The sequence below is a fragment of the Chiloscyllium punctatum genome, chromosome 2, assembly GCF_047496795.1.
Source record: "Chiloscyllium punctatum isolate Juve2018m chromosome 2, sChiPun1.3, whole genome shotgun sequence".
NCBI lineage: Eukaryota > Metazoa > Chordata > Chondrichthyes > Orectolobiformes > Hemiscylliidae > Chiloscyllium > Chiloscyllium punctatum.
In genome coordinates, this window is record NC_092740.1 from 39,190,585 (window position 1) to 39,209,621 (window position 19,037).

Genomic DNA, 19,037 nt, shown 5'->3' on the forward strand with positions numbered 1-19,037 from the left:
GGATGGGGTTGGAAAAGTGACAGGGCTTGGAAAGTACGAAAGAAGCAGATGATGAAGTGTGAGAAGCCTAACAACTGTGATTGGAGCTGATCAAAAATCCTAAAAAATCCAGGTAGGCTTTATAATTAGCCTGGATTAGTGGTGCTGGAAGAGCATAGCAGTTCAGGCAGCATCCAACAAGCAGCGAAATCGACGTTTCGGGCAAAAGCCCATTCCTGATGAAGGGCTTTTGCCCAAAACGACGATTTCGCTGCTCGTTGGATGCTGCCTGAAATGCTGTGCTCTTCCAGCACCACTAATCCAGAATTTGGTTTCCAGCATCTGCAGTCATTGTTTTTACCTTTATAATTAGCCTCCTTCATCATTCACCTTCATCATTCCATAGCCACTTCTGGAGCTGGCATACCAACTCCATCCCACCCCATGTCCTTGGAATGAAAATTTGATAAATAAAGGCCTTTTATAGGCGATGGGTCTAAAGCGTAGGAAAGTATCCTGACTCAAACCTTCTGCCTCCTGTGTGGAATCTCTGCCCTTTATGATAACACTTATCCTTTTGCTTTTTATTCAGAATGGGTCGGTTTAATACCTTAATCCAATACACTATTTGGAAGGGAAATTTGGTTCTCAGAGCTATCTCCTCCTTTGTGCTTGTGTACTTGGTCTATGCTGTTGCAACCCATCTGAATACAGCAGACTTAGAGTGAGAGACCAATTGACGCAAGATATTTGTTTCCCACAAAAAACACCCTGCATGTCAATTAAGACATGGTTTATACCATTTTAACAGTTGGACTCCTGTTACTACTTCACTGTGGGTTGATCATTCCTGCATTTTTCTTTCTTATTGTTGAGTGGATATTTCACTTTCAAAGAGGTATTCTGATCCATAACCACATACAAGAAACTGATATTAACTGCAAGGCCCACATCCAGTGTCAGAATTCTAATTCCTCTTAATATGCTTTTGATTGTTGGGCCACACTGGGCAATCTTCAGCAATACTAGTGGGAAAGATAGAAAGAAAACACACGTTTTCATAGTAACTTACCATAAATACACTTCACAAAATGCATTGTTTTAAACACTGTTATCTGTTTTATAGACAAACATGGCAGGCATTTTTGCTATGGGTGATCAGCCAGGCAATTAACAAAAGATGTTTTGCAATTAACAAAAACAAAATGGGGGTGGGGATGATTTCATTCATTTACAGATCATACTCCCCAAAATGCCACTTGAAACAGAGTAAAAATCTTTGGCATGCCATTGTATTTTTTCTCAATATAAACCTTTTGATATGTCATGTATTGTTTCTGACCTTCCCATTCATAATTAAAAACAATACATCCTTTGCAAAATTTCCTGGATATTGTTTTCTGTACTTTGTATTGTATTTCCTCTATTCTGCCTGTAGTTAACCTTGTATTCGAATCTGTAATTTTGGCACAGTTGTGTGGCATGCCAGTTCAGAGGTAGCATGTGCTCAGTGATGTTTCTTGATTTACCTAATCATCTGCAAGCATCTCCATTTCTGACCATATGATGAAGTAAAAGCCATTTGTGAACTGGGGTAAATAGCTGAGTCTAAGACATTAGTCTTCCTCCTGATCTCCATTGACTCTAACTTTGCTGGGAGGAGTCAAATATCCTTAGTGTATCCTCAGCAGATGCTACAACATTCAGGGTCGACTTTACTGCATTGCTGTTGAGTGAATGCACTCTAGAGTAAGTTAGTAGTGCATTGCTATTGGGTGCCAGGACTAATTTCTAATCTGTATCCAGGCACGTGTATTAAAACGTTACATTTTCAGTATTTATCAGAAACTTAAAATCACTAACAAAAATTAAATGTTCGAACATTTTGTTTCCATGTAATTTAAGTTTTGTTTTTATATTAGGTATCAATACCTCAAAGAATATTTCTTCACAATGTTGAGAGTTTTGAGACTTGGGGTTTAAATGTAGGATCAATTTAATTTGTTCAAACGTGTTATTCATTTGAGGTGGAAGTGGACCACATTTTAATATTGGCAGAACTCTGATGCTGACAGTAACTTTTGAGCAATTACTGACCTCTTGGAGGTGACATTTCTTGATTATTCCTCTAAATTGCTTCCAACATTCTGAAAGGAACTGTTAGACAGATACATTGACAAACATTTATCAAATATTGTTGGTATTTGGTACAGTTCACCACTTACAGGCTATGTACATTCAATTCCTGGTCGTCATGACCAGCATTAAACATTGCCATTGTGTCACCCTGCCAACAACTTGGAAGTAACAACAAAATTTAAAATATTGTCTGAGTATTATCTTGGGCTGAGCTTTCATGTACTAAATACAGATTGAAGCTGATATTAAATGCTGGTGAAGATGACAGACTGTATTTGCACTTTCTCATAGTTTGATATAATTGCTGTCCAGTTGTTACATAATGACAGTCATGATTTTTTTATTCGTTCATGAGGTATAGTAATCACTGGCCAGACCAGAATTTCTTGTGCATCCTTAATTTCCCTGGAGACATGGCAAGTTTTCCCTGGGATATGGGAAAATCCACAGTGATATTTAGAAGGAAGTTTCAGAATGTTGATCCAGGAATAGTGAAAGGACGGAGATATATTTCCAAATCAGAATGGTGAGTAACTTGGAAGGAAACTTACAGGTGATGGTGGTCCATGTATCTGCTGCCAATGGCCTTCAAGCTGGTAAAGGTCATGGGTTTCAAAGATGCTTTTGTGCTTGGCAGTGCATCTTATGGATAGGGCATATTGCTGTCACTGCATGTCAGAGGTAAAGGGAGAGAATGTTGAAGGTAGCAGATGGGTTGCTAATCATGCGAGTTGCTTTGCCCTGGATAATGCTGGGTTTCTTCAGTGTTGGTGGAGCTGTATTCATTCAGACAAGTGGAGAGTATGCCATCACAGTCCTGACTTGTGCCGTGTAGATGATGGACAGGCTTTGGGGAACCAGGTGAGTTACTTGCTGCAGGATTCCTAGCCTGTGACATGCTTTTATACCTATAATATTTATATGGTTGGTCCAGTACAGATTCAGTATTAATTCAATGCTGCTGTCCTGATGTGCTCTTATAAATGATGTGTATTAAAGCTGTCCCACTGATAACCCTTCAGGCTTGTAGTTAGAGGGTACTCACAGCTACCTGGACTACACCATCACCCACAATTTCTCCTCCCACACGGTCAACAATACCCTCCAGCGCATCTCCTCCAGTTCCCACACCTCCGCTCTTGACCCCAACCCTCTAACCGCAGCAGGTATATAAAACCCCTGGTCCTCACCTTCCACCCCACCAATCTCGATTCAGCGCATCATCCTCTGCCATTTCTGCCACCTACATTCAAACCCCATGACCAGAGATAAATTTCCCTCCCCACCCCGTCAGCATTCTCCAGAGACCATTCCCTCCGCGACTCACTTGTTAGTCCATGCCCCCCACCAACTCACCCTAGACTCTCAGTACCTTCCCCTGCTGCTGCAAGAGGTGTAAAACCTGTGCCCACACCTCCCCCCATACCTCCATCCAAGGCCCCAAAGGATTCTTCCACATCCGGCAGAGATTTTCCTGCACATCCAAACACCTCATCTACTCTGTCCGTTGCTCTTGATGATAGTCTCCTCTACTTTGGGGAGACAGGATGCCACCTTGTGGAACATTTCGGAGAATACCTCTGGGATACACACACTAAACAACCCCACCACCCTGTGGCCACCCACTTCAACTCCTCCTCCCAAGGACATGCAAGTCCTGGGCTTCCTGCACCACCAAATCTTAGCCACCCAATGCCTGGAGGAAGAACGCCTCATCTTCCGCCTTGGACCCTCCAACCACATGACATTATCAATTTCACCAGTTTCCTCATCTCCCCTCCTCCATCTCATCCTAGATCCAACTTTCCAACTCAGTAGCACCCTCTTGAACTGTCCTATCTGTCCATCTTCCTTCCCACCTATCTGCTCCATCCTTGGCTCCGACCTATCACCATCACCCCCACATCTGCATCCACCTATTGCCTTCCTAGCTATCTTCCCCCCCACCCCCAATATCCCCGATTTATCTCTCAGCTGCCCTCCCCTCTGCAGCCCCCATATTCCTGCTAAAGGGCTTATGCCGAAAAGGTCAATCCTCCTGTACCTCAAATGCTGCCTGATCTGCTGTGCTTTTCCAGCACTACATTTTTCATCTCTGATCTCCAGCATCTGCAGTCCTCACTTTCTCCTACTCACACAGAAGGGAATAGGGCCATAATCTAAACATTAGGCCTAGAGTGTTCAGGAGTGACATTAGGAAGTGTGTTAAGGTTTGGAACTCTCTTCCACAAAAGGCTGTTGATGTTAGATCGATTGTTTATTTAAATTTAAATTTTTTTTGTTAAGCGAAGGTATTAAGAGATATAGGCCAAAGGCAGGTATATTGAGTTAGGCCACAGAACAACTATGATCTCATTGAATGGTGGAACAGGATTCAGGGGCTGATGGCCTACTCCTGTTCCTATTCAGTGCTCTGCCTTTTGAAAGTTAACTCAGGGGTAATATAAGGAAACACTTCACACAGAGATTATTGGAAATCTATAAAGCCCTCTCTCCAAAAAACTGTTGAAGTGAAGTTTGTTGGCAATTTAGATAGTTTTGTTAATCCAAGGTCATCCGGATCACAGATAGAAGTGGAATGATTAGCCATAAACTGATTGGATAGTGGGATAGATTTGAAGGGCTGAACGGGCTACATTTGTTCCTATGTTCCTGTGAAAGCTGTCAAGGGTGATTATTGTAACCAACACAATGGGGATGAGACCTGTAGAGGAAAGAGTTTAATTGTTTTTAAATGTTTTCTTAATGGCTGAACATCCTTGTTCCAAACAGTAGTCATAGTGTCTGATCACAATGGGAAACAGAATATGCCTGGTGCTAACCCCTTTTTAACCAACTTCAATAACATCAATCAGGATAATAGCTGATGCCTGTTCAGCTTGTGGGAAAATCATGTCTGTACCTCAAAGGTATCTGCTTTCAGAACATTTGAATTGTCCTGACAGCTCGCACAGTCTGGTCGATCTGACAGCATTCTTTCTTCAACCCGGCAGCTGGAACGTTATCTTTAGCTCGACAGCTCCAAGTCATGCCCTCTGCCGACAGCTTCCAGGCGCACTGTGTGCTTTCATCCCTGAACCTGGCATGACCTGAATGTCAGAAATTTGCAAATTTACTTCATCTGCTCCATTTGACTTCGGTGCTTGACTCAGACTTCTTTATCCTCATCCCTGTTAAAAGTCCAAGCTGAAAACAATCAACTGAAAAATGTGAGCGTGAACAAAGCCAAAGTAATCCATAATTGAATTCCTAGTTTATTAATAATAATGGGACATTTTTCTTTGCTGTGTGGTCAGCCAACTTATAATAGTGATTTTAAAGAATCTGCTGATTACTGCAAACTTTGTATGTTTCACAGTTGGCCGGTTTGTAATATAGGAGAAAGTGAGGACTACAGATGCTGGAGGTCATAGTCAAAAAGTGTGGTGCTGGAAAAGCACAGCTGGTCAGGCAGCATCCGAGGAGCAGGAGAGTTGACGTTTTGAGCATAAGCTCTTCTTCAGGAATGTGCTGATGAAGCATGTGCTCGATACATTGACTCTGCTGCTCCTCAGATGCTGTCTGACCGGCTATGCTTTTCCAGCAAAACACGTTCTGACTGTGTTTGTGATGTGTATTGTGTGTTTGCAAGTCTATTCTCGGCAATCTATATTTTTGGGTGTAGGTCAGAAGTGAGGTTGTTCTGAAAGAGTTATGTTGAGTGAGGAATAAGTTAAATGTCTGTATTGCAAAATTTTATTGATTTAACACTGCTTTCAACCAATGCCATGGAAATCTGGAATGATCTCCCCCAAGAGATTATGGCTGTCGGTCAATTCTAAGGTTGATGGATATTTGCTAGGCGAGGGCATCATTCTTGCATTGTTTATTATTGTCACATGTACCTAGATACAGTGAAAAGTTTTGTTTTGCATGCAGTACAGGCAGATCATACCATACAAATTGCATAAGGGTAATAGAACAGAGCGAAGAAAGTGAGGACTGCAGTTGCTGGAGATGATAGTCAAAAACTGTGGTGCTGGAAAAGCACAGCTGGTCAGGCAGCTTATAGCTACAGGGAAGGTGCACAAAGAGGGAAATCAACATTAAATTTAAAATGTGAGAGGTCCATTCAGAAAACAGCAGGGAAGAAGCTATTCTTGACTCTGTGTTTAAGCTTTCTGTTTGTCCTTACGGAAGAGGTTGGATGAGATTATAACCGGGATGGGAGGGGTCTTTGATTATGTTGGCTGCCTTTCCATGGAATGAAGGAGGTAAGGCTGAGGTACAGACTAACTATGTTGAAATGGAATGGTGAAACCAACTCAAGGGCCATATTGTTCCCAGGCAGTTTTCCAGTAAAACAATTCAACAGATATAATGAAGATCACTCCAAATATCCATCCATGATAACATTTAATGCATCATACTCATTGACTATTGAGTGTCAAAGTGTTTCCTACTTGCTTTTAGAAATCAAAAGAGGGCACAGGAATTAAAATGAACAATTTTAAATGTAGGTTAATGAAAGCAATTTTGTCTTGCCTTTGCTGGCTCATATTTATTCACAGAAGTTACTTTGTAGTTTATTTTCAGCTGCTGAAGAAGCTCAAGTGTTATTTACTTGAGAGATACTGGAGGTGGCAGGTGGGAAGAGTTGTTAAAGTGTGGGAAAGCTGAAGGTCGAAGTTTTCCATGTGAGTGTGATGTACCAGGGTGGGGGTAGTCCTGCGGCCCAGTGTGTAAGGTGGGATGGGATTGAAGGCTAGGAGTGGGGACACAATGAGTGGGTATTGGAATGGGCATATGCAGCTCCCCAGGTTGGTGCTGCACTTGCAGCTGGTAGAGGGAAAGACACCCAGATGTTTGATCTACCATTTCTCACCTGGGTATCAAAGAGGAATGAGACTTCAATCAGCTAACATGTCTAAAGTTCTAACCTGACCCCTTGGAGCCGTTGCAGACTGTATCATTGCCATTTAAATTCGAAATAAGCAAGTTTCCATCGGGATTCAGATTTTTAATTATTTAACTCACATCTATCAAACCAATCCCGCTGGTTCATTGAAGTTAAATGTTGCCCCCTAACTGTCCATTCTGCAGTTCCAACTTCTAACCCAAATTCCTTTTATTGAACTTGAGCAAACATGCCTTGCTGTCTGACAAAGCATTGTCATTGTCAGTGTAGAATTGAAGTGCATCATAACATGACCGGAACTGCCACTCACTTTGAGTTGGAATACTACAGGTCAATGAAATGGGAAGTGGATGCCTCACAGCAGCTGCGTACTTTCAATGTTGATGAACAGTTAAGAGGCGGATATGTTCATGTTAATTGCATTTTTATATTTCTGAGGAAGTATGGCACCATGTTCTTTGTGACAAGGTTCAAATTGTACTGATACAACTAATAATGTGAAAAATAAATGCATTTATTTTGAAGGGCTCTGTTGTTTCCCTTCATTCATCGTTTAATATTTTGAATTTCTGAGAACATCCACGTGGGTTTTGTGCCGGTTTTTTAGTTTGAAACATTTATTTTGATGATTTGTCTCCCTAATCTAGGAACTATTAATATAACCCAACAGAAACTGCTGGAGAAACTCAGCAGGTCTGGCAGCAAGTATGGAGAGAAAGCAGAGTTAACATTGTGGGTCCAGTGACTCCTCTTTCGTAGCACAGTGGTTAGCACTGCTGCCTCACAGCGCCAGAGACCTGGGTTCAATTCGCCGCCTCAGGTGACTGACTGTGTAGAGTTTGTACATTCTCCTCGTGTCTGTGTGGGTTTCCTCCCACAGTCCAAAAATATGCAGGTTAGGTGAATTGCCCATAATGTTAGGGGCAGGTGTAAATGTAGGGGAATGGGTCTGGATGGATTGCACTTCGGCGGGTTGGTGTGGACTTGTTGGACTGATGGGCCTGTTTCCACACTGTAAGTAATCTAATCTAAAATTAACTCAGGTTTCTCTCCATAGATTACCTAGACCTGCTGAGTTTCTCCAGCAATTCCAGTTTTTATTTAAGATTTCCAGCATTGGCAGTGCTTTGTTTCATTATGTGATTATCAATATAAGATGATCACTAATAAATCCATTAGGAATTTAGGAGGGATTTATTTTCATAGAGAGTAATTGGAAAGTGAAAGCTGTTCCCATATTGAGGCCAGGTAAGCACACAAAGGAAAAGAAGTGGTGGGTGACACTGTGGCTCAGTGGTTAGTACTGCTGCCGCATAGCGCCAGGGACCCTGTTTGATTTCATCCTCAGGCGACTGTCTGTGTAGAGTTTGCACATTCGTTCTGTGTCTGAGTGGGTTTCCTCCAAGTGCTCTGGTTTCCTTCCACAGTCCAAAAATGTGCAGGTTAGATGGATTGGTCGTGCTAAGTTGCCCTGTAGTGTCGACAGAGGCTAGGTGGATTAGCTGTGGGAAATGCAGGGATAGCTGAGGGGCTGGCTCTGGATGGGATGTTCTTTGGAGGATCAGTGTGGACCCAATGGACTGAATGGCCTGCTTCCATGCTGTAGACATTCTGTTATTAGATGTTTTGGTAGATAAGGTTAAATGAAGAAAGGCAGAAGGAGGTTTATGTGGAACAAAAGCATCAAATGGACAGTGGTAGTGTACATTCTACGTTGCTGTACGTAGATCACCCTGCTTTAGCTAAATTCAGACAACCTCCTGGCAATTGGCATAAATTCAACTTTATTTCCATTCCTGTCTCTCTGAACAGCAAACTCTGGTGCAAGAGCTGCATCAGAATTCAGTTATGTGAGAAAAGTAGTTTCACATTTGGATGCCCAGCTTGCAATTCTCTTGAATCATGTTGAAGCAGTTGTGTATGAAGTAATAGAAAATAACTATGTCAGGGGATTCAATGTTGCAATGAAGGATTTTTTTATTAATTATTTGCAAGGCAAGGGTTTTCTGCTGTAACTGCTTAGGGATGACTTATGTGTAATGACGGACTGATTTGATGGTGCTTTTACTCCAAAACATATGAAACTCACCAGAACCTGCCAGGCTGTCGGCTATTTGATGGAATCCTTGAACTCTGTATCACTGGGAGGCTGTGCATGGTTTACTGTCTCAGATTATCCTGGAATCTTCCATTAATCCTTGTGATGCTGAATGTGGATTATCATTGAGAAGATTTGTAGACCTGATTACAGTATCGTTAATCTTTAACTGTGAGACCATCACACATCAAAACATTTCGAGAGCTCTTAACATCCTCATCCGTCATGGCACATGCTGACACTTTAAGAAAACAGATCAGAAACACACTTTTGTACTATAGCCGTGTCATTCCCCCAGCCATCAGAAAGCTGGTAAGCTGAGAATCAAATCTGTAATTTATCTTGGACTTGCCTTGAGATGAAGCTCGCAAAACTGAGCACAGAATTCCAATCATCAGTGACATCTGTATCCTTAACATTACCCTATAAGTGTGAAAATGTGTCTTATTCTAAAATGGATGCCAAAGAGTTTTGCAAGGATACTGCCAAGGATAGCATGCTTTAGTTATGAACAAATTGTGAGAAACTGGTCTTCTAAATTGATGATCCCATCGTTAACTATCTCCAGGGAACAGAATCTTTCTCGAGTCACTCCACAGAGGTCGTGTGAGGTAAAACATTTCAGTAGAAAGAATAGGGACGGCATTTATTACATGGAGTTTGCAATTTTCTGTGAGATGGAGGAACAAGGTGATCATGGGTATAAATACAGTGTATAAATCATTAAAATTGAGTCACAGATTAGCAACGCCGTTTAAACAAAAGTAAATCAAGCACATGACTTTAAACGTGAGGAAGGCATGCTAAACCTGTATTGGTTTTGGCTCACTCAGAATCTTGAGATTTTCTCTGTATTGTGTTTGATTTGTGGTCGGAAGGCTCCTGGATGGCTTTCCTCCTTGATTTCTACTTGAGGTCACTAATTGGACAAGTAATGTCCATTTGAGGATCTCATCCTAGCATCATGGATTAACCCAGTTGAAAGCTTCTGACAATGCCAGGCAGGGAGCCCAATGAGCACACTGGCTCACAAGATCAGGGGATCCCTCTTTCAAAGGCATTTTGATGCCTATTTGAGGGATCCAGCATTTTGCCTTGTGCTGGCTGTCGATTTGGCTCTTGACAAAACCCTCCCTGTTATCACCCATATGTGCCTGGGTTGCTCGTTAATCTGAGGGTCCAGATGGGTGCTATACCAGCAGCAGTCATTGTATCCCTGATGGTGCTACTAAAGATGAGTAGGGCCGGGTCCCAAGGAGAGGCCTACAGTTATCTGTTTTAATGTGACTGGCACAAAGTATGAAATGTGCTCCCAAAATGAGGCAAAAGGGGGTCTCACTAGTTATCCAGTTGGTGGCCAGAGAAAATGTTTTTGTTGTGGGAAAAACCATAACTAATGTCCACACCTTATAAGATAATTTCCAAGAAAAGCAATAGAAAATTCAGAAGAAACCACATTTTCTAAAGGGTGATGGGAATGTGCAAAGTTGTTACCAGAGGGAGTGGTTGAAGTAAATTATGTTGTATTAAGGGGCAGTTAGACACACACGTGAGGAAACAGGAAATAAACTACCACAATGGTAGATTTAACTGTGAAGAAATATAGAGAACTCCTCTCAGCCCAGCCTCCTTGACAGACGTAAGGGCTTGGCCTCACCTCTTTCTGAAGGAAGCCATGGAAGTAAATTCTCTAACGTTACTTTGAGTCTTATTAATGCTAGAAAGGAAATGGCAGAGCAGATTGGTTTGGCCAAATGGCCTGTTTTCTGTCCTACGTAATCCTTTCCAAAATAAATGAATCCACAGGTTTCATACAAAACATTCATTTATTGTTGCTGCTGCAGTTCCATGGCAAAAGATGTATTTCCATGGTAATGAGTTTAACAGATTCCTGTAATTTTGACAGAAGTTTGGCCTTTCTTTCACAAAATGACACATTGATTTTGAAATGTATTGCCCCGTTTGCTGGATTTTCTCATTAATTTCTTCCATGCCTTGTCTGGTTGGTTAACTAAAGACTTGCGATTTACTCAGATACTGAATGATCTGTTTTCAGTTCCTCCAAATTCATATGTAGTCTTGACATTATTCCTATTTTGAAAATAAAGCCAATTCACAAATCTGCTGAAAAGCCCATTTGGATATACGGATCAGCAGATTATGTCATTGCAGTGTTCAAATACTGCAGTGGAAATGTTTCACAAGTGAGTTTCACACACTGAATCCTCCATTACATCACTTACCTAGAATGCTTACAAGGGAGTGTTGAGAGAAGTAGGGAATATGCCCTGGCAATCCAGATGGCCAAAATAGGGAAACAGTTTTCATATGAGAGTAATGAGTTCATTCATTACTAAGGTTTTGTTCCCCTTTAAACTTCTCCAAATGACTTCCAAAATGTTCTGTTGAGTTGCACAGAAACCGAATAATGCAATCATTCATGGGAAAGATTTAACTTGTTGTAAAAATAGGATTGTAATGAAGCAAATGACATGAATGTGGAATAAAAATGATCTGACTGTTTATAAGGCACTATCTTTCTTAAAGATTTTGGAAAATTCCAGAATAATTGAGATATCAGCACAGAATTAGACCACTTGTGCTGAGGCTAATCTGAGCCCCCATTAAAGCTATCTTTTCCAAAGACATTGCTTTTTCACTTCTACCTCAATCTTTAATACTTTCCCTCCTAAGTCATAAAATAAAACCGCACAAGGGGCCATTCACTCCATCATGTGCTTGCCCGTTCCTTCAAAGATTGATGTAATTAATTCCACTTCCATCCTCTTTCCCTATAGTTCTTGAGTATGTCTCAAATCACTTTGAAAATTACTTTTGTATCTGCTTCCACCATCCCCTCGGGAAATGCTTTCCAAATTATCATAGCTTTGGCTGGAGAAAAAAAAAATTCACGGCCCTTCATTGCCAATTGATTTAGTTTTGCGTACAGTTTTTCTTTCCTTGCTGTCATAGCCATTTATAATTTTGAACGCCTGTATTGTATCTTCCCATAAGCTTTTCTGCTTTATGGCAAATAGCTACAGCTTCTCTACTCCCTACACATAATTGACATCTCTCACCCTCAGTAACATTCCACTTGATTTCTTCTGCAGCTTCTCGAAGAACTTGACATCCTTCCTACAGAGTGCTGCCCAGAATTGAACACCATGAAGTAGATTTTCCATGCCCAATGGAGCGGGGCCTGGAAAAAAAGGAGAAAAGCTCCTCCATTCATTTCCATCATTGGAGAGGTTTCCCCTAGTGGACAGGGAAGGGAGTGTAGTGCTGGAAAAGCCCAGCAGGTCATGCACAATCCGAGGATCAGAAGAATTGACATTTCTGGCATAAGCCCTTCATCAGGAACCTGATCATTCCTGATGAAGGGCTTATGCCTGAAATGTCGATTCTCCTGCTCCTCGGATGCTGCCTGACCTGCTGTGCTTTTTCAGCACCACACGCTCAACTCTGACCTCCAGCATCTGCAGTCCTCACTTTCCCCTTAGTGGACAGGGAAACCAGGCTGGCTGCAGGTGGAAGAGAACCGGACAGTCTCTTACACTATCTGAAGCTCTAGTTGGAGGTGTTTGTTCCATCTCTTTGCACATATGCTTACTCACATTATCACACACACCTCCATACATTGGTCTACTTCAGACCCCTTTGCAGTCTCCAGCCTGACCCAGCGGCACTCACTTCTCCTGGTGGGGAAATGTTTAATGGGACAGCAAATCCTAAGCCGGCCAATTCAGAGGCGACCTCGAGAGAATTGTGCCAGTCGGCTCGTTGGTAGCAAGTGCGAATGATGTCCCCATTTTGTCCTAACTTTCAGTTTCTGCTGCCCACAGCAGTCTCCAGTCCAATAACTGAGACTGATGGTCAATATATAAGAGGTCACCATAACTTTCATGTCTTTGTGTTCTGAACCACGACTTATAAAGTCAATGATTCCAGATGTTCTTTATAAACACCTGGCCAACTTGAATTGCCATCCTCAAGAATTTGTGGATATGAATCCTCCCGCTGTTCAGTTTTCATTTGTTGATGTTTTGAGATTGTATTTTAGTCGCAATAATTGAGTTAGCTTCAATATCAGCTTCTGTTAATGGTTTTCATTTTCTAATGATGTTCCAAAAACAACCTGACACCTCATCCCCTCTTTAATATGGCCCTCCGCCACTGACACACTGGCAGCAGTGTGTACCATCTACAAATGCCCTGCAGTAACTCACCAGGCTTTCTTCAACAACATCTTCTAAGCCTGTGACTTTTATCTTGGGTAGGGGAAAGGAACTTGTTGATAATCCCTCACGTTTGCTACCTTTGAACTTCCAGATGGAAATGATTGTGGGTTTAGAAAGTGCTGTTTAAAGAATGAATTCCTGCAGTGCATCTGGTAGATAGTGCTCACTAGTGCTATCAAGTGTGGTGGTGGGGGGAGTGGATATTTGTGGATGGGGTGCCAGTCAAGTGGACTGCTTTGTCCTGGATGGTGTCAAGCTTCTCGAGTGTTGTTGCAGCTGTACCCGTCCAGACAAATGGAGATTTTGGTGGTGGAGTTGAGTTTGGGCACAGGACCTCTGTATCGGCGTCTATCTGTCATTTTAGATACCACTCCAGGCCGTTGTCAAAATTTAAATATAGATCAGATTAATGGTTGAAGGTATATGGAAAGGAAGCAGACACATGGGTTTAGAATCACTGGTTATGTGGAGGATAATCACTAAAATTGACTGGTTCAGTCAAATGCCTTTTACTGTGCTACATCACTCTATGTGTAAGTGCTGATAACTGTGTAAGGCTCACTGTGAGTGAGGGTTAAGGTTTGATATCTTGGCATTTTAGTTACTGTTTTTCCAGTTACAACCTGGTTTTGCAATTGTCCAGGATGTGTCAAGACATTATTATTTACAATGCCAAAGTGACACTAATATTACAAACATGGAACCACATTACATCTGCAAAGCTTGGAGTCAAAAACCAATCCTACACCATACAATGTAGTTAGGAACAATTAATGAATCAGATCATTTATCTCATAGATAATCTTTTTATTTTAATTTTAAGCATGCACTTGGTGAAATCCCTGTTTATGAAGTTTAAAGTGAGTACTTGGCACACCAGATTGATTCAGAATTTTCTAAATTAACCGCTGGGACTTTAACCTACAAACTATGTTGACACTTCTGTATAGTGCTGCTGCATTGTTTATTTGATTTGATTCGACTTGATGTATTGCCGTTACATGTACCTAAGTACAGTGAAAAGCTTTGATTTTTGAGCAATACAGGCAGATCTTAGCAAACAAGGACACACAGATCATAGGGTGCTTGGACAGCGAGGCATACAAGGTTACCGCTGCACAGGAGGTGCGCAAAGTAAGAACAACATTATTTGAAGTTGGAGAGGTGCTGCCTTTTTAGCTGAGCACTTAAACGAAGCTATTCACTCTATCTGTCCATTCAGTTGGACATTAAAGAAACCGTTCAAGAAAAAACAATGAGTTATCCAGATGTTCTTGGTCAACGTTGTCAAAAATAACTGATAAACGATGTGTGTGAAGTGTCTGCATTTGATGCAGGCACCACAAACACCAACCAATAGCAATTAAATTAATGACAGCTCATCCCTTTAGTGGGGTGGTTTAGGATGAAGTATTTTCTTAGCCACATGAAGAACTCCTCGGAAAGTGAGATCTTTTATAACCCCACCTTCAACGTCAGCAAAGTTTAATGTCTTGTCCAATTTCAGTGCCTCTGATAGTGGGAAGTTGTCCCAGCCCACTGCATTTACACTGGATTGTGTATGCAGAAGTGTGGAATAGTGCTTGAACTTACGACCTCGGGCTCAGTGAGAGTGCTACAGCTAAGCTCAAGTGGATACATAAATACCAAGATGCACTGATGTGTTTATATAAAACCTTCCATTAGAGTGATACGTATATTCTCAAGCTCCATGCTGTAGGAAAGATATTGAGGCTTTAACATGGGCACAATGCCGATTCACTAGAACACGACCCAGTTTGAGAAATTCTCAAACTTGAAAAGATGTGAAAAATGGAGGGATTTATTTTGTTAGAACAATGCAGATGGTGGAGGTGGGGCGGGGGATTGAAATGTAACATATTATGAAAATATGTGATAGCTGGCCTAGAAGCAGGTTGTTTCCACTTGTTGCAAAGTCAAGAGGGGTCACAAATACAAGTTTAATAATTAAAACAGAGGGCAGGAGATATATTTTTCTAGTTTGGAGGATACGAGGTTAGAGGTGCAGCAAAGAACTGTACTAATATTCATAATTAGATAGGATGTGTAGATGAACTAAATTGAAAGGCTATGGGAATGAGATGAACCAGAGTAGGTATTTATTCTGGTAGAGAACGAATATCTGCATGCGTTGTTTGGGCTAAATGTTGGGCTGTGTTGTTTCTGAATAAGTCTTGATTAAACTATATTACTACTGAGGCTGCCAGCAAGCAGGTAAATGCTGTAAACTAGTGGCTCTATCATTAGGGTAAAACAGACCAGTGCAGTTTTGGTATTCCAGCAAGAGAAAAGTTGTCTCCTGGTTACCATTTCTGGAAGTCTCACTTGTAATAGAAGCAATGGTTGAGATGAATGACAATCCCACAGTGTACCTCCTACTGCAGTACTTAGAGTTTTCTGCAGTGGATGTTCATACACCCCAAACAGGCCTTGAAGGAATTCTGAGATGCTCGGTTAGCTCGCACCAGTTTTGACAAATGCCACTTGATTTTCTGATTATGGTGATTGGAACCAGGGCCAGGCTAATCTCATTGACTATGAGATCGTTGAATGGGTTGTTAACCTGGGCCAATCAGGGAGCCCTGGCTGAAAGACATAAGCAGGAAATTCATAACGTCTCCTCAGTCTTGGGATTGACTTTGAGTTGGCTGATCAGAGCCCATGTAGTGTGTACATGGTGATGGGATACTGGCCTCTGTGCAGTTATTTCACTACTCCAGACTAAATTAAAGTTTGTCCTTAACACAAATGAGTATTTTAACATGGAGTACGGAAGACGAGAACCTACATTGGTCATTATTCACCTCACCTTGTCATGGCTGCTTTCTGCTGAACATCAAGTCCCAACAAACCATCTGAAACATTTTTGTTTATCAGTGAAAAGTCCAGTCATAGTGGATCAGATGTGTGATCTCCTGTTTAATTTGAAGCTTGTCTCCTTTGACATAAGCAAAATTGCAAAGCTTTTACTTTTCATTTTGGGCATTTTTTAAAAAGGATAAAAAAATTCTTGGTATGTAATTTCTTCTGTTGGTCATTCACCTCCATTTTGTTTCCCCAAATGAAAGGCTGGGGCTGAATCCTGGATTTCTCCAGAGCAGATGTGAACCGATGGAGATGAGTTTTATAACTTGGCTGTTAGAGAGAGGCATCCAGAGCTTGTTCTGAAGTTGACGTGCTTGTCATCGAGTGACTCAGATTGAACGACGTGGCTGGGAATTGGCACCAAGACGTGAAGAAAGACCATTTGGCTCAAGGTATAGACGGTCTTCTGAATCAGGCTGACCACATCCAGGTTTGGAAACATACAGATTGTTGAGAATTATCCAGGACGGGGCTATGATGTTCTCCTATTGCTGCTTTGAGATGAGTTGCAATTTGGAAAGTTTGAAGAATGTTGTATTGCAGTGACTGTTCCAAGCAATCATGTTTGGACAGCAGTTAATGAAATCAGACTGAATTACAGGAACCTAATTTCAACATAGCTGTTTTCCATCATAATGTTGTATTTCAGGCACCCTGGCCTTGGTTTGCATGGCAACCTCTGCCCATTTGTTGAAATACTGAATGGATTTTTTTTCCTGTCAAGGGTTCTGAACAAATGATGGAGGAAGGAAGAAATAGGGTAATGCAGAAAAAGACTTTCCACCCCCACAGCAAAACAGTAGACCAGCTAAAATCACCATTCATTTAAAAGCTGAGAACATGTGTTGCTCTATTTGCAGCGATAACTCACAGCCTTTTGCAATTAGCAACAGCTGTGGCTCATTTTCTATTGTGCAAAAGAGGAGGGTGGCACAGTGGCTCAGTGGTTAGCACTGCTACCTCACAGCGTCAGGGACCTGTCTTGGGTGACTGTCTGTGTGGAGTCTGCACATTCTCTGTGTCTGTCTGGGTTTCCATCAGGTGCTCTGATTTCCTTCCATAGTTCAAAGATGTACAGGAATGACTGTGCTAAATTGTCCTGTCGTGTCCAGGAATGTGTAGGCTAGGTGGGTTAGCCATGGAGCTATTGAGGTAGGGTGGGGGATCCAGATTTTGGGTGAGATGGTCATTGAAGGGTTGGTGTGGATTCAATGGGCTGAATGGTCTCTATTCAAGCTGTAGAGATTTTGAGAAAGAGTTAGAGGGACCATGAGTCCTGATGAAAGGTTTCAATGAAGAAAGAAAACAGACCAGAACTTGTACAAGTTGAATACAGTGATTAATGATTTTCAATTAGTGCTTTTGATGGCACAAAGCCAGCATAGCTGACCTCCTCTCGCACATATATCACCATTCTCTCACCCTCAATGCTGCTTAATACCAGATCACACACTTTACCTCTCCTTACATACTTTCCACCTAAACATCTTCCCTGCCCAGTGACCACCTGCAATGTAACAGTGCCCAGTAGGTGAACATCGGCAAGCAATCAGATTATCCCAGACATGAGCTTTTATTGACAGACAGCAAAATGGAACACAAAGGAAACAAAAGCAGGCTGCAGTTTGCCCGCATAAAGCAAACCAAATGTTGGCATCACATCCTTGACACTCCATGATGTGTTGTGGAGAAAACATAGAGAACCACCAGGAGACACAGAGTTCTTCAAGAAGTAGGTCTTTTATTTGCAACCAAAAAACTGTGACACGGCGAAAGCTGATTCTTGAATGCCCACGAACCTCAGGGTCCGTGGATTTTTATATTTTTTTTTATCATGTTTCTGTTAGCTTATCATCATGTCCAACTATATTAATCAAAGTATCTCACTCTAGCTACACAATAAACCAGTGATGTTAGTTCCCATTATCTCTTTAGTTGTACATTCTACTTAATGTTATTCTAATATCACGGTTGGATATTTATTATCACTTCTGCTACAGTGATCTTTCATTGCAGACTAACCTATTATGATAGATATTAAACTATTCCATCAATTATAATAGTCTCCTGTCTCAAGCTGACTCTACTAACTATTAATTAGATATTTTAATGTCATATCCCAAATATTTACAGTCCCAATCCTGTCATAATAACACATAACAGAGAAACTTGTTTTATTCCTTGTGTTATCTCATCTCACCATAGTGACCTTTTAGCCTTAACCTTACTCTGCTAATTGGTGTAAGAATGTTCCACTATGGTTATCCCATCCTGCCTCTGCCTTCCACAGAATACAGATCCCAATGGTCTTCATGCTTTAACTCTTCCCATGCTTTCATGTTCTTTATTTTCCATATTCCCCTCTTTGAGACCTACGGGTCTCACCCAGAGAAAGAAGACAATAAGCTCAGCCTCTCTTGTGCCCAATACAAACAATATAGGTCCCAACACGGACTAAGTAATTTTCGGAGTATGAGACTTAAAGGGTTCTTTCTCCATTCCTGGTGTCCCTTGGACCAAAAATCTGTCCTCTAATAACCAGAACAGGAAAAAAGACCCAAGATCCCTCACAATCTAGGACCCGCATGTTTTTCAGCAGTATCATCGACGTCCCCACATAGATATATTTCTTGCACTGTGGCGGTTGTTAGATCATAATCATAGAGCAGTGGGGTTCCATCATAGTAGTAAGCACTTCCTGGAGTAGCTGAAATGACCACAAGTTGCCGTGTAGTGACACGAACTAAAAAGGACTTAATAAAAGGTAAAGCACAACAAAAGATGAAGGCAACAACAA

The 19,037-nt window shown here is 41.5% G+C and overlaps 1 protein-coding gene across 11 annotated transcripts in view; it reads left to right on the forward strand.

Moving 5' to 3' along the window:
- Window positions 1–19,037, forward strand: part of lhfpl2b (LHFPL tetraspan subfamily member 2b) — a 171,275-nt gene that overhangs the window by 34,375 nt on the left and 117,863 nt on the right. For 2 of the 11 annotated variants that reach the window (XM_072547317.1, XM_072547406.1), the window contains one exon: window positions 16,444–16,632. The exons of the other annotated variants lie outside the window; for them this stretch is intronic. The gene's annotated coding sequence lies outside the window, so the exon portion shown is untranslated. The remainder of the gene's footprint in view (window positions 1–16,443; window positions 16,633–19,037) is intronic. 11 annotated transcript variants of the gene reach the window in all.